Raw genomic sequence first — 13,237 nt, forward strand, 5'->3', positions numbered from 1 at the left:
CATGAAAGTGATGAATGTTGGCTAAATATCTAGGTGGCTATAAATATTTTGTTGGTTTATCCTTAATCATGAAAGTGATGAATGATGGCTAAATATCCAAGTGGTTGTAGTTTAGTTGTGAGAATTCTACATTGTGGCCGTGGAGACCTAGGCTCGAATCTCGACAGCCACATTTGAGATATTTTTACGGCTCCTCTGTGCCACGTTTGCGACCACGCCCACAACCTTTACTTTCCTTTTTGTGGTTGCCATGTCCCTTCGTACCTAAAAATGAAGAAGCAACCACATTTTTTTTTTGTTCATGCGAGTCACTCCTCGTGTGTGAGTAAGACATGCTTCTCCTCATCTTTATCTTCATAGCCATGAAGTCTCTCCTCATGGACCTTAAGACGACTAACGACCACCTTAACCGACATGTTCTTAAGGTCGTTAATTTTCTCGATGGAGGTAACAATCTGCATGAATCTCGAGAGAACATCTCTAAGGAACTTCTTGACATGAAGATCTTTTCCACTTTGTCACGTAACGAACAGATGCTAGTGATGATTTTCGTCAGCTTCATGGCAAATCGAACATTTTTTCTTAAGACACACTTGTTAGAAAGCAAGCAAAGTAGTCTGTTTATGCGATGATCCTATACGATGTTCTAGATTGCAAACATTGAAATAGAGCTTATTAAAAAAGGTAAGATAGGAAATTCGAAAGCGGTATCCGTTTGAAAAAAATTATGATCCTGTAATTGACAATATGAAAAGGGAGGAACTTTGAGGGAAGGATCCAACTTTCATTAGGATCCTGACTTAGAAGTTAACATACATGTTTATCGATCCTATAACATACTTAGAATTTAACATTTTTTTATCCTGTATGTGCCTATAAGTTAAATCGACCATGTTGCATAGTTACTCTTTGTGAGTAATGGATACATGAGCGTTACTTCCCCTCCCTTTCGAGTGATGTAATGGATTGTATTTCTACTACTAGTACATAATCGTGCTAAATCAGAGGAAAAGAAAATATATATCTACGTTCTAGGTACTTTATGGATATCATCATCCCGTTGAGCATGTATGACTGTATGCATGATTGATTGTACATTGAATCCAAGTGGTTCAATCTCTGATCCTCTCTATAGAGAATAAGTAATAGAAGAAATTTCGGAGGAGAGTGAAAGCATCAATTTGGCTAGACGATGACTTATGATGGAATGTCTCCAGTAGACAGAGTGCATTAGAATTGTGAGATGATCTAAGGATATGGCTCTAGTACTCTTGATCGATCCAAACTCGATGAGTCAAAACAGAGGAACTTCAAAATGTGAATCCATGTTAAGACCGTCAAACCATCATAGAGATGACGAGCAAGTTAACACATGTACAATACCTTTCCGCTCTAGTACGATACCGTTAAGCTAGGCATGAGACTTCTTAAGGATGATGTGTGACTTGATAGTTTAAATGGATTACCCTGCATGGTGGATCCGTCATGTGGATAGTCATTGGAGCTCGTACATATAAGGGGTAGCCCCGACCTTGGATAACTACATGTATGGGGATCGAACCCACAACCACATGGTTAAAGACTACACACACCTTACAACTGAGCTAAGATGGCTTGTCACGACCATGGTTGGTTGTACATGTTTGTAAGAGAGTGTCAAATGAGGTATTTTCTTACTGGGTAGGTGGGCCATTTGTGGGGATCGAACCCACAACCACATGGTTAAATGCAACGTGCTCTACCACAGAGATGGGATGGCTTGTCACAACCCTGGTAGCACATGTTTTCTCCACTTGTTAGAGAGAGTTATTTGAGGCAAAAAAAAAAAAAAAAAAAGTGCTAGACGACGAGTAGATCTCAATGTGATAAAAGACTAGTCAATTTATAGTGCAATCTATGGGGATCAAACCCACAACCGCACGGTTAAAAGCCACGCTCTCTACCATTGAGTTAAGATGGCTTGTCACAGCAATGGTAGCACATGTTGTCCCCACTTGTTAGAGAGAGTTATTTGAGGTTGAAAACAAGTGACGATGAGAGTAAATCGTGGTGTCTCAAGATAAGGAGTCATTAAGTTCTTTTCAACTATGGTAGCACATGTTGTGCCCACTTGTTAGAGAGAGTTCGTGAGGCAGAAAAAAATAATGATGAGTAAACTGTTTGTCTTGCTAGGTTAAGGATGTGATGAGCCTACAAATGAGTTTGAGGTTACTAGGTATATTTTATATTCTATATCATACCCATATTTTTTAATAGATTGGTATATGTTGATATGTCTTCCAAACTATTTAATTTATAGCACCATTTGTGGGGATCAAACCTGTGACCATGTCGTTAAAAGTCACATGCTCTATCACTGAGCTAAGATGGCTTTTTACAACTATGTATGTAAGTCATAGCTTGAGTAACTAGTAGCATCACTTAGTACCCCTGAAATTGATGCATGTTTTTTGTGACGCTAAGATAGCTTGATTGTGCTTTAATATCTTCTTATATTTTGTCCTCCCATATGGTGATGATGTCCATGGAGACCCTATGGTCTCTGATTCATGTTGCTACAACAAATGTGGAGAACTGATACGACAAAAACAATGTTAGCAAGTCAAGAGAGCCTAGGTACCTCAGGGACTTCTGTAAGTATCACCCGCTTGGATTGGATTGAAAGACGACTAACTCCAATGTTCTGGAGGCATCGATTGAGTCGAAGGATACAATTTTAGGAAGAGAAAGGCTACCCACAATATCTTAACGATAGGTGATGAGTCAATCATTCAGTTGTATCTGAAGGAAGCTTTCATCTACAAATACAACCAATTGTCAGCTAATATCAGAACCTATTACAACTCCATTTTTAAGGTTTTAAATCTCAAACCATGACTAAAAGAACAAGGCAATAATAGACAAGACAAACAAAAAAACAAAAAACAAAAAAAAAAACAAAAAAAAACAAAAAAAACAAAAAAACAAAAAAAAAAAAAGTAAAAATTTCACGAGTTAAAATCATACCACATCATTCTTGAAATAAAAATCCAAAATAAAAAATACAAAAGAGACTTTGTTCACGTTAGTTTACAAACCAAAAATGGGAATGTCATACACAATAGTACAACAACCCATGAAAATATTGGCTAAACTGATGCCCTCGGTTGACATCCCTATGTAAAAGCACGGCTCCTCAACACTCTCCCACCTCGACCGGTAACCTGTGACTACTTGAAAAAAAATATGGGTGAGTATAAAAATACCCAGTAAGCAACAATATCACGGTGTTAATCATGTTTCGTTTCTACACGTAATAAAAATACTCACATTTAGATATCTACCTATGTATTCTCAAGTCATTTTCGAGACCGATTTACAGAATCGCAACTTTAGCCTTGACTTGATTCTACATGCAATAGAAATACTTTGCTTTAAGATAACTACCTGTGTAATCCCAAGTCTCTCTTTAGGACCAACTTATAGAATTGAGGTGTCAGCCATGACTCATTTCTACATGGAATAAAAGAGCTAATTATCTATGTGGTGTCAAGCCCTTACTTAGGACTAGTTTACGAAATTGAGACATCAACCTTGATCCGTCCCTCACACATTAGTAACTCAAATTTCTTTGGAGGTTTTGGTTACATCGTTCATAATACCAATAACCCTATAAGGCTTTCCAAATCAATCTTGCTAAGGAGGCTTACTAGGTTTTTAAGGCGTCTAGATGCTTTAAATATTGTCTATCGTTTTTAGGACATTCAGGACTAACATCATAGGGCTATCCCAACCTCTTGGTGCTCTTATATCTATACTTGTGATTGATGCTCACAATCCTTTGGGGCTTGGTACTCTAGAAGTATATTGTTCTAGGTCAACTAGAAAATCGCTCTAATTCTAGCGCCCTCAACTTAACTAGGAAGATACTCTTATCAATCATATAAAGAACGGAGAATATTTTCAAAACATTCGTTCAACTTTTTATAGAGATATTAATATAAATCACGTAAGGACGAAATATTCATGCAAACTCAACCGGAAAATAACATCTATCAATTGCCCAACGTACATATCACAATATCATATCCTCATTTCAATCACAACAAAAATCATTAAAGTAGGCATGTACCTAAATTCTCATCCTAGGGGCATTTCAGTCATTTTTCATAACATATATAGTGTTCTCATCCAAATAACCCTTCTAGAGTCTTAAACATGCATATTTTGAACACCTAAGGCAAGATATGTTTGTACGATAACACGTTCTAGTGTTCCCTAAAATATTACTTGCCTAAAGAATCTGTGGCTACTTACCAAGATCATACATGCCTTCACTTATTGGAGGCTCCAAATTTCTTGAAAATTCACTCATTGATTCTGATTCAAGTGACATTAAGGTCAAATTGCAACTGGGACGAAAAAATAGTGGATCGGGAGACAAAACGATTGTAAAACAATTCTCAATGTACATTCGAAGTTTACGCGCGCAACAATGCGTGGAGACTCATGTGCGAGCATATGGGCAGCACGCAGTCAACACTCGACTTTGAACCCCAACGAGCGCGACAATTACCCATGAATTTTCTAGTGGCAACATGTAGTGCTCACTAATAGGCGCTCTGATCAGGTCAAATCATGGATCTGGTGGTGGGTACTGAACTGAGTCGCACGCGGGTTGAAGGGTCACAATTTAGGGTCAAATTAGGTTAGGTCTAAGCGATGCGTCTCCCGTGGAAGTCTAATGCATTGTTCCAGTCAAATCATGACACCTGTCCACACGCTTGGCAGACGCATTACTCCTATAGTTCGACATCTTTCCACCGCTAGCTTCGCCGCGTTTCACTGCTCGATGTCTGACGCGTCAATCGAATGTTCCATCTACACAATTAATTTTTAGAATTTGAAGAATTTTATGATTTTTTCCAATTTTCTTTATATTTTCATTACTTTTCATAGCAAACTTGAATCAACTTGGTTCCTCCACCAAAGTATTAGAGTAAATAATCCATTATTACAAAGATGTTTTTCTTGTAGTTTATTTCCAACCATAGAAGAGATATTCTCATTCAAAATTGACCTACATTCTCATTCAAAATTACTGTTTCTCAACAAACACCAGAACTCCTTCTAATTCTATTCGACTCTAATTTTCATCACGAAAAATATGCAAAATACTTTCTAGATCAACCAACTAAATTTTGTAATATGAATCTCCTTGAATCTCCCATCTCTCAAGAAAAACTAAGAATGAAAAACTCAAAAACTTACCTTGAGTTCTTCCTTATTTCTTGATGCTTTTTGACGATTCAAGTGTCTAGACTTAATCTCCACAAGGCTCAGACTTAATCTCCACAAGGCTTTAAGTAATATTCGTGGCCAAGGTTTTGTTGGAATCAAAATGGATGGCAATTACTCAAAATGAATGGTTGAATAACATCGTCTTGGGCAAACCAAGTAAGTGACTCCACTATTAGCTTGGTTGGATAAATTGTATTATATATGATGGCTCGTCCTATGGCTCCAGCATATGTCATATGTATGAATGATATGATATGCTATGCTATACTATACTATGTTATTTGATACTATGCTATGTTATGTTATGACAGGTTATACCATGTATAAAAGCTATATATGATGGGATCATGTCAAGATGGGTTAAAAATCCAAGAGGTTGTAGTTTAAGGGTGAGAATTTCATGTTGTGATTGTGGATACCTACCTGGGCTTAAATCTCAACAGCCACATTTGATTTTTTTTTTATTTCTATAAACCATTGAAGCATATTAACCTAATTTAAACCACCCGATTGACTTTTATGAACAAATTGGTGAAGCAAATTAGAAGGTTGTTGATTTATCCTTAATCATGAAAGCCATGAATGATGGCTAAATATCCAAGTGGCTGTAGTTTAGTGGTGAGAATTCCACGTTGTGGCCGTGGAGACCTGAGCTCGAATCTCAGCAGCCACATCTACCTTTTATAGCTACCAACGAGCACAAGTGGCTGTAGTTTAGTGGTGAAAATTCCACGTTGTGGCCGTGGAGACCTAGGCTCGAATCCCAGCAGCCACATCTACTTTTTATAGCTACCAACGAGCAAATTTGAAGTTTGTTGGTTTATCCTTAATCATGAAAGTGATGAATGTCGGCTAAATATCCAAGTGGCTGTAGTTTAGTGGTGAGAATTCCACGTTGTGGCCATGGAGACCTGGGCTCAAATCCCAGCAGCCACATTTGCAAGGAGATGCTACTGAAGGAAAGAATTAGAAGTTTGCTTGTTTATCCCTCGAGACATGGACTTGAATCCCAGCAAAAATCAAATTTAGGAACGTATTCTTAAACATAACTATAAGTGTTCCCACTTGTTTGAGAGGCAAAAAAAAAAAAAAAAACATGACAATGAGAGTAAACCTTGTAGGCCTTCAAATGATAATTGTGCTTGCTGGGTATAATGTTCTAAAGACTAGTCGTTGAGTTTAATTTATAGCTCCAACTAAAGGGATTGAACACACGGCCACATGGTTAAAAGTCACTCACTCTACCACTGAGCTAAGATGGCTTGTAACAACCCTAATAGCACATGTTGTCCCACTTGTTAGAAAGAGTTATTTGATTTCTAGCGCTATATGTGGGGATCAATCAAACCCACCACCACGTGGATAAAAGCAACCCGCTCTACCACCAAGCTGAGATGGCTTGTCACAACCATGGTAGCACATGTTTTCCCCACCTGTTAGATAGACTTATTTGAGGCAGAAAAAAGTGATGATGAGCGTAAACCATGGTGCCTTCGCTAGGCCAATGATGGACAAAGCCACGTGCTCTACCACTGAGCTAAGATGGCTTGTCACAACCTTGCTAGCATGTGTTGTCCCTGTTGGGTTTTATGTCCTAAAACTCATAGTTTGTAAACAAAAACATATTCTATTTTCAATAAAGTTATTATTGTTGTTTATTCAGTAAAGATTGTTATTGAATAAAGTGAACTTTACGATCATTAATCTCAATCCAATAAACTAAGAACACTCTGACTATAGTATGATTACTTGAACTATATGTAGAGACATAAGAGTGGATCAAGTTCAAGTATATAGTCAAAATGATTTATAGTATAAGGATAAGGCTAAGTACCTTATTCTGGGGACACTATGGATGCGGCCCACTTTTGTATATGATATAAACAATGTGATCACTAAATTGTACATGTGAAGGCATGTGAGTGGGGGCATCCTATGCAATGAGTATTGCATAAGATCGAACCATGAAGAAAACCACTCTCACTTTATAATGTCGTTTACTGTTGAGACTGATTTTCTTTTCATTCGATAACCTAGGTAACTCGGTTTTAATCCTGAGCTAACCATGAACTCCTGTTTATTCGAAATTATCCTTAGATTTGCATGGGTGAGAGTGACTCTAGTTCGCCGACTCAATAGGCCTCCCATTTCAGGGGCAAGACTGGGTGAATGGCTGGGGACGTGGGGTGCAAGATGGAATTCACTCCTACCCACTTTTAGGGATAGAAGAAAGGTAGTTCCCTTAAGCACTGACTCCAGGTCTTGAACAAGGGGCCCCACCCTCTCATTGTCCTGAGAGGGATTCGGTTTACTGGTTGGACCACAAACCAATTGTTCATTACAGAATCAGTGAGACATAAGGAACAAGAAGTAACTTTAGGGGTAAAATGGTAAATTGACCCAGCTCTAGTTACGAACAACCTGTGAAGGATCGACTTACTAATCATGGTTATATCAAATGGACAGAAATATATCTATAGTGAGGGGAGTGCAACTACTAGGCTATAGTGGAGTGTCCTAGTAGTTAACGAATGTTGGTTAACAAGGTTGATGAGTTTAGCCGGTTAATCTTGGATCGTTGGAGCCCATGATCTATAGGTCCATTAGGTCCCTTTGCTAGCTCATATCGGACTAAACCATAGAACAGTGTGACGAGTGAGTTCGAAGTCTTCGAATTCAAATTAGGGAATATGCGCTACATATATACGATATATTTAACCGCATTTTTGTTTTATTTACGAATTAAACAAAAGGAGAGAATCTGAGATATTTAAATAAGATTTAAATATCTTAATCAATTATGTGTCGGAATTGATTGGGATTGGCATTTGAATTAATATTAAATATTAATTAAATAGTTTAATTAATCATTTAATGTTACTTTAATTTGAAATTCATTATTCAAATTAATTGTTGAATTAAAATGAAGAAAGTCAAAATGTTGACTTCATTTAATGTAAAAATCCATGTTAGTGGAATTTTGAGGTGTCAAAATTTGGTTTAACCAAACTTGCATGCTTGCTAAATAAACCCCACAAGTTTGAGTGGAATTTTGAGTGTCAAAATTTGGTTAACTCAAACATGCATGCTTGCCACATAATCCCACACATTTGAGTGGAATTTTAAGTGTCAAAATTTGGTGATATCAAATTTGCATGAACATGCAAACATGACTCTTTAAATAGAGTGATCATGGTGCATGGAAGGTCTTCTTCTTATTGGTGAAAAACCTTGAGAAAAACCTCTCACAAACACTCTCTTCATATATACAAAATCCCTCCCAAGTTTAGTCACTCACCGGATTCCACAATCCCGTTCTAAGGTCGGAGGATAGTGGAGAAGACACTAGTGGTGGTTCGAAACCGGTTCGTGAGGAAAAACAAGTTTGAACTACAAAAGATTAGTATTCAAACTCATTAAGTTTTAATACTTATGAACATGCTAGTTATTTACTATAATTGATGTTCTAAAAGTGCCTAAGATCCAAATTGCTTCCGTATGTGTTATATTAACACCATCCGTCCCCACTTGTTAGATAGAGTTATTTAAATGAGTATTGCTTATTGGGTATATTTTTATACCCATATTTTGTATTAGGTTGGTGGTATATATTGATAGTCCTAAAGACTATTCTCGAGACAAAGAGTCGTTGGGTTCTTTGCAGATATTTTTAATTTATATAGCACAATCCGTGGGGATCGAATCCACGACCACGTGGTTAAAATCCACGTGCTCTATCACTGAGCTAAGACTGCTTATCAAAACAATTGTAGCACATGTTGTCCCCACTTGTTAGAGAGAGTTTTTTTAGGCACAACAAAGTAATGATGAGTAAACCCTAGTGTCTTGCTAGGTCAAGGATGTGATGAAAGCCTACAAATGAGTTGTGCCTACTAGATATATTTATATACTCTATATCATGCCCATAGTTCAAAGATTGGAATTGAAAAGTTTGTTGGATTCGATTTCGGTATTTGGAAGATGCAAATTGAAGATAATTTGTACCAGAAATATCTTCACGAACCCCTATTGGGGGTGAAGTCGGATACCTGACCACGGAACAGTGGAAGCTCAAGAATCGTGAGGCTCCCAGATTGATTTGGTTGACATTGGCCATTCACGTAGCATTCAACATAATCAAGGAAAAGAAAACGTCAAATCTATTGAAGGCACTGTCAAATATGTACGAAAAATCGTCGACTATGAACAAGGTGTATTTGATGCGAAAATTGTTCAATCTTCAAATGTATGAAAGGTGGATCTCTTGCGGATCATATAAATGAATTCAATATGATTGTAAGCCAATTGAGCTTTGTGGAAATTAATTTCGAAAGTGAAATTAAAGCATTGATTTTGATGCCATCTTTACACGAGTCGTGGGATACAGTAGTTGCCGCAATTAGTAGTTCTCGAGGATATGAGAAACTGATGTTCGATGAAATTTAAGATATATTTCTCAGCGAAAGTATTCGAAAACGAGAAATTGAGAATTCATCTGGTGGTGCTCTCAGTGTTGACCAAACGGAAAGAAGTAAATGAAGTGTCAAAAAAATCGATCAAAATCAAAGAACTGGAAAAATTTTTAAAACAGACCAAATGTAACGAGTTGGAGTTATTGTATAAGACCAAAGAGGAAGCATGTTCACAAACTAGAAGATGATGATGATTCTATAAATTCAGCTGAAGACATTAGGGATGCTCTAATCCTCCGCGCGTACAGTCTGATTGAATCCTGAATTTTGGATTTAGGTGCATCTTTTCATTCATCTCCAAATAAAGAGCTCTTTCAAAATTTCAAGTCTGGAAATTTTGAGAAGGTGTATCTTGCGACAACAAAGATTTTGAGATTGAAGGAAAAGGGGATGTCCGCATAAAAACTCTGACAGAAAATCAGTGGACATTAAAGGATGTCAGATATAATTCGTGTCTCACGAAGAATCTGATCTCTATTGGTCAATTGGATAGCACAGGTTATGCAACAGAGTTTGGGAAGAGTTCATGGAAGATTTTGAAGGGTGCTATGGTGGTAGCACGTGGCATAAAATCTGGAAACTTATACACCACTGCAGCGTATATGAACATGGTTGTTGTTGCTAAGAGTGCTTCAAATTCAAGTATATGGAATAATAGACTTGGACATGTGAGCGCCAAAGAAATGAAGATGCTGGTGCGAAAGGAGTTTTAGAAGATCTGAAATTTGTTGATATGGGTTCTTATGAGAACTACATTATGAGCAAACAAAAACGAGCTAGTTTCACAAAAATTACCAGAGAATTAAAGAAAGTATGGTTAGAAATAGTCAATATAGACGTTTGGGAACCATCTCCAGTTTCATCCCTTGGCGGATCAAAGTTCTACGTCACCTTGATCAATAATTTCAGCAGTAAGGTGTGCATTTATTTCCTGAAACACAAGTCAGATGTGTTTGCTACATTCTGGAACTGGAAAGTTGAAGTTGAAAATCAAATCGGCTTGAAGAGTAAATATCTGAAGTCTAACAATAGAGGAGAGTACAACAAGTCATAATTCAAAGCATTTTGTGTAGCTCAAAGAATTAGATTAGCGAAGGCAATTCCCAGTAAAGCAAGACAAATTGATGTTGTTGAAAGAATAAATTGAACATTGAATGAGCGAACAAGGAGTAAGAGAATTCATTCTTGATTGCCAAAGACATTTTGGGCTGATGCCGTAAATATAGCAGTCTACTTGAATAATAGAGGGTCGTCAGTAACCATGGAGTTCCAGTTGCCATAAGAAGTATGGATAGGAAAAGAACTCAAGTACTGTCACTTGAGAACTTTTAGTTGTATTGCGTATGTTCGTATTGATCCAGAGAAGAATGACAAACTTGACGCTGAGGCTGTAAAGTGCTACTTCATAGGCTATGGGCCTTACATGTTTGAGTACAGGTTTTGGGATGCCAAGAATAGAAAAGTTCTGAGACATTGTGACGTGATCTTTCATGAAATGTCATGTATAAGAACAAAAAGAAGAAAGGTTCTAAGACAACGAAGCAAGTGAGAGTGGAGGTTGAGTTGTTGAAAGATTCACCTAGTGATGAGCAGATACTCAAGAAACTCCTTAGACGGTTGCTGAGGAACCAGAGGTGGAGCAAGTGACAGCAGGTGTTGAAAAGATCATCTAGAACTATCATTTACAAATATATGTATTGTAACGATTCAGATTTTCCATTTTTGCCTTATCTGGTTAAAATTTTATTTTTATTTCTGTAAAGGACAAGATATTATGTTATGCATTTATTCCGGTCGAAAAGATGCAATTTTAAACGAAGAAGTTATTAGAAATTGTAACGGTTTGGGTTTATGGAATAAAATAAAATCAAATAAGGAGAGAATAAATAATTAAATGTAATCTCCCCGTAAATCAAGGGATTTACTGTGAGACTTTTATTACGGAAGAGAAACATTCCTATTTCTTTAAATTTCCTTATCCTAGAAACCCTAGTATCCCTTATTGGTAAATGTCTTGAGATTAGTTTTATATTCCTATGCCCAACCTTTTACATCCCTTGAAAAGGATCCTCTCCAAACTTTCCTCCTGAACGTTGGGGTTGCTCTTCGGAGGAAGAATCGAGTAGAAGTAAGGCATTGATGTTGGGATCATTGTGTCAAAGAAGGTTGGCCGTCAGAAATTGGTGTTGAGGACGTTGTGGGATTGTCGGCGCGTCGCTGGAATCGGGGAGGCGGAAACTAGAGTTTCGTCGCTTGTCGGGTAAGGAAGGCAAGGTTTTTGGAATAGGGTCGAGCTGCAAACGCACACCCAGCAGCTTTGGCAGCTTCGCACGCGTACACAGTGCGGGTCGGCTCGCATGTGTACGAAATCGGCTCGGTTCCGTCAATTCCCGCAGCTCGACTTGGCGGCTTAGTTGGCCGGTTCGGTAGCTAGGCTTAGCGGCAAGGTATCACTATAATATATCAATTCCAAGGTTTTTGGCCCTTCCGAAGCTGTTTCTGCCCTTAGTTTTACCATCCGAGGTCAGTATGGTTCCTATACGTTAAAGACAGATTAGGTCGGGGGGTTTATTTTGATAAATAGCATGAGGTTTAGCTAGGGTATGTTATGAAATGTTCCTAAGTTTTTATGTGGTTATCATAGGACGTATTTAACCGCTGGGATTAGCTCGTTGTGAGTGACTTCAACCAAGACCATCGAGGTAAGTGACCTTACTGTTGGAGTTAGCTTACTACGTGTTGTATGATGATGCGTGCCCTGTGGCCCCTGCATGCATCATATTTATGTCATATGATTATGTGATGTATAGATTGTGTATGTTATGTGATGTATGAATTATGTTGACGGTTGACTGTTTATGTTATGTGAAGTCATGAATGAGATGTTAGTATTATATGCCATGAATATGTTGATCGATGCCATAGATAAACGTAGAATTATCGAGTCATATCATGAGATGTTTATGCAACTGGAATGTTTATGTAATAGGTCATGTAATGTAAGTCATGTGAGATGCCATGTGATGTAAGAAACGTAAATGCGATGTGAGCACTGCTTATGTAATGCCATGTTAGATACGTTAAGGGACCTCATGCATATATGTATGTCACGTGCATCAGGATTCTTCCCCTTTATGTTACGGAAGAATGAAATACGATATTTAGGTTCGCCATGATATCATGCAGGCCCTTTTCTGTTCTGTGGTGTCCGGCTACGTGTAACACGTTGTGCCCGACCAAGTCAGGCCCAGGGGGTATGTTTACGAGCCCGCCTGGTGGGTCCATGTTCACGTACATGGGCCGTGTGTGAAGGAGTACCACACACCCAACCCTGCCCAGAATAGGAAAGCGCCCAAGGCTATGAAAAGTTTATGAAAAGTTAGGTCCCGCTCATATGTTGCATGTGTTTGCATTCCTAACCCCAACAGTGGGGTGACTTACTGAGTATTTCATAAAATACTCAAGCCATGTACTACCTACTTTTT

General features: G+C 37.9%; 2 non-coding genes across 2 annotated transcripts; both read left to right on the forward strand.

Annotated features, from left to right (window-relative positions):
• The first annotated feature begins 5,881 nt into the window (after positions 1 to 5,881).
• On the forward strand, positions 5,882 to 5,953 carry TRNAH-GUG (transfer RNA histidin (anticodon GUG)). Its single transcript has one exon. It is a non-coding gene; the product is annotated as a tRNA-His (tRNA).
• A 191-nt stretch (positions 5,954 to 6,144) lies between these two features.
• Positions 6,145 to 6,216, forward strand: TRNAH-GUG (transfer RNA histidin (anticodon GUG)). Its single transcript has one exon. It is a non-coding gene; the product is annotated as a tRNA-His (tRNA).
• Positions 6,217 to 13,237: the final 7,021 nt, after the last annotated feature.

Source organism: Cucurbita pepo, chromosome 9, assembly GCF_057944985.1.
Source record: "Cucurbita pepo subsp. pepo isolate OVF chromosome 9, ASM5794498v1, whole genome shotgun sequence".
NCBI lineage: Eukaryota > Viridiplantae > Streptophyta > Magnoliopsida > Cucurbitales > Cucurbitaceae > Cucurbita > Cucurbita pepo.